The 3,512-nt window shown below is 38.9% G+C and overlaps 1 long non-coding RNA gene across 1 annotated transcript; it reads left to right on the top strand.

The window, feature by feature from the left end:
* The first annotated feature begins 473 nt into the window (after positions 1-473).
* Positions 474-3,070, top strand: LOC132642476 (uncharacterized). Its single transcript, XR_009583188.1, has 3 exons — positions 474-622; positions 1,804-1,870; positions 2,951-3,070. It is a non-coding gene; the product is annotated as an uncharacterized LOC132642476 (long non-coding RNA).
* The last annotated feature ends 442 nt before the right edge of the window (positions 3,071-3,512 follow it).

The following is a 3,512-nucleotide window of genomic DNA, read 5'->3' as shown; positions in this document are numbered from 1 at the left end:
CGTACATTTATACGACGAATTATCCGCAAGCAAATCGACTCAAGTTAAAGGAGGAATTATTTTCGGACATGAAATAAGAGCTTTTAATTTTCAACTTTGATTATCACAAAAATTGCTTATAAATTTTATTTAGCATAAAAATATTAATATTGGAGATTAGGAATTAATTTAATTATCGAAAGTGGGCCCACGACACGTGGCGAGATTTGGTTGGCCTTGAATAAAGATGGACACATGTCATGAAAATTGACATATGTCCACTTTGTAAAGATTATATAAATGAGCATAAGTGGATGACTACACTACAATTAATCTTGCAAATTAGGTTTTAGAGAGAGGGGCTCTCAAGCCTAGAGAGAGAGAGAGGGGTTCGGGCACTGTTCACGGCGACTGTTCACAGCGGCGCCACTGTTCACGACGGCGCTACTGTTCACGCCGCCACTGTTCACGGGCGGTGCCACTGTTCACGGCCAGCCCATTTTTGCCCCCTTCTACACAATTAATTGGAGAGATTTGAAGATCAAGAGGAGGAAAAAGATGGAGCTCATGGTAGCCATGGCAACTCACGGCCATGGCTTTCTTGAAGACATTTCATGGTGAAAAATTAGAGCTTGTCTCTAAGGTAAGATTTAATTCTTGTCTACATGTTTTGGAGTTAGTTTAGACTTGTATAGCTTGGTAGATGTGTGTTGAATACAAACGGGTTATGTATGTTGATGTTGAATTATAAATTGAGCCGTGTAAGGGGGGTGTTTTGAGTAAGAATGAGGAATTGATTTTAGTAGCATTATGTAGGAATTAAATGGTTAAATTTAAAGTTGTGATTATGGACATATTGCTATCCTTGCTAAATTGAAAGGATTGAGGGTATGATTATGTTCATATGATTATTGTTGTTGTTATCATGGGTTATGTGATGAGAATGAAGGAAATTAATGGTTAGAAACTTTATAGAGGTCGTGTGGGTGTGTGAAGAGGAGTGTGGCCGTGAGCCATAGTAATGAAAGAGAATGGTGAATTAAAATTTATTTAGCTTGTTAGAGGTGTCGTTGTGACATTGATGACGTAGATAAAGGGTTAACGAGTTGAGTTGGTGTTGAAATTGGTTGTATATTGTTATGAGAAATTATGTCATTTTTATATAATTTTTATGCAATTATGAAAGTAAGATGCTAAATGTGAACTATGGTTGTTATTAATGAATTTGGAAGAAAACAATGCGATTTGGTAGTTTCGTTGCAATTGTAGAAGTTTCGAATGGAATATGGAAATGGGCGGAATGGTTCGAATCCTTGGATATTGTTTAAAATGTTATTGAAATATGTTTGGGTAATCTTGAGTTAGTTAATGAATATGGAAAAATGTTGATATTAGTTGGGTGGTGTGAATTTAGAATGGAAGAGTTACATTATGTGGAAAGGAAGGGAAATTTTTTGGATTGTTGGAAATGTTGTATGAATTGCTTAGAATGTCTTTAAGTATTGTTGGTATGGATTCGGGTTAGTATTTAAATATATAAGCATCGATGTTGGCTTGAAGGTAAGTCGTCGAGTTGAATTTATGAAAGTTGTTGAATGATGTAAAAGAGAGTTACTATTATTATTTTGCCTTTCGAATTGGTTATCAATGTTACTAGGTTGGTTATTGTGGTTGTTGTTGTTGATTTTGAGCGAGATAAATTCTCGGGATGGCCTATTTACAGGGGAAGTGCTGCCGAATTTTCTGTAGAATTTAATGATTAGTTTGGAATGAATGACTTAAGTGCCCTTAGCTAATGATAGGTATTCGTTGGCGTAATTGTAGACCTTGGGGAGCCCGAGGCGTAGATTTGGATTAGCTTTAGATTGGCTATCTTGGAAGTGCGTTCGAGGTATGTAAAGCTATCCCTTTTCTTCTTTTGGCATGTCTTAGGTGTACTAGGATCGGATTCGAGCCTCGAAAAATATTCTGCTCATCGGAATCCGCATTTGAAAATATCCCTCTTTCATTCAATAGAATTGAACCCTTTTTGTATGCTTTCTTAAAAATTATGCAAACCTTCCCCAAACTTTATGAAAAGTTATAGAATGTCCGTAGAACCTTCGTAGGTGACCCCATAAGCCTAAAATGCGTAATTTGAGCCCACCGCCTTGCTTGTCCCAAGGTGGGCCCACTAGTCCCGGTTTTACCCTTATTGTACTTAAGGCTCGTTTTCGAGCAATTTTTGGAAAGAAATGTTCTGACTACTCTTTTAACTACTAAACAAAAAAAAATTGTTTTAAATAATTCATTAAGTCTTATAAATTGTTTTGGCACTCGGAACGACTTCAGAAAGGTTATGCTTCTGTAATTCATTATGACATCCGAAACTCACTTATTATGATACCGTCTGACTTCATTGAATTGGTTTGTCATTGATATGCCTCATCGAGTCTCTGAAAATATTTATGATATTTTAACTGCATTTAGTTTCTCACTACTCTATTCGTGGATGCCCCAATGTTTCCCACACTGAGCCCGGGCCAGGATATGTTGTCAAGCGTAATCGTCTGCATTGTTCGCCGTGCCTCGATGTGAGGGGGCAGGTATACGTGTACATGGGTTTGTGGAGTATGCTGTGCCATGTACACATGTTCTGATATGATTTGCCATGGCCATCTGATATGATATACTATGTTATGGGGTTATGCCCCTATTCTGATTCTTCTGTGTTGTGGCACCAGCGTCGGGAGGGTGGCCACGTTCTGTCTGCCGAGTCCCTTGGCAGGGGCCGGATTTGATATGACATATGTTTCTGTACACACTCCGCATGTTTTTAAAATATGTATTTGATACTTTGGATTTTCTACTCACTTTTTCTGTACGTTCTGTACCAGTTATGATTTTGTTTCTGTAATTCAGGCTTTACATATTCAGTACATATTTCGTACTGACCCCCTTTCTTCGGAGGCTGCGTTTTCATGCCGCGCAGGTACCGACGACAGGTTTGCTGATCCGTCCGTCTAGGATATCTTTTCTGCCATTTGGAGCGCTCTTTTATTCAGAGCCCATCTTTTGGTACAGTCTGTCACTACTGTATTTATATATTCTCATTCATGGGTACGGCGGGGCCCTGTCCCGTCATATGATTCTGTCGGTCTGTTTAGAGGTCTGTAGACATGTTTGTGGGTTGGGGTCTTTCTGTACGGATGCGTGTATATGTTGTGTTTGGGCGATCCCATTCGCCGCGGCGGCCGGTCCGCATATGATTAAATGTTGCTTTGTTGTCCCTGGGTGGTTATTGTTGGTATTATCTGTGCGCAGGGTTAATTTGGATAGTCTGTAAAACAAAGGAAACTCTGCCGAAATTTTTCTGGAAATTATCTAAATTTGAAATATAGCCTTGTGGGCTTCTGCTATATACTTGAATGCGTTTGATAAAAATTTGAGATAGAATTTGATAGATGTGTTTGGGTGCCCAGATCGGGCACTAGTCACGGCCTACGGGGTTGGGTCGTGACAGACAATGTATGAATAAAGACAAATGTATGAAT

The sequence above is a fragment of the Lycium barbarum genome, chromosome 5 (assembly GCF_019175385.1).
Source record: "Lycium barbarum isolate Lr01 chromosome 5, ASM1917538v2, whole genome shotgun sequence".
Taxonomy (NCBI): domain Eukaryota; kingdom Viridiplantae; phylum Streptophyta; class Magnoliopsida; order Solanales; family Solanaceae; genus Lycium; species Lycium barbarum.
The sequence above is the reverse complement of the archived record's forward strand: the minus strand, read 5'-3'. Positions and strand labels throughout refer to the sequence as shown.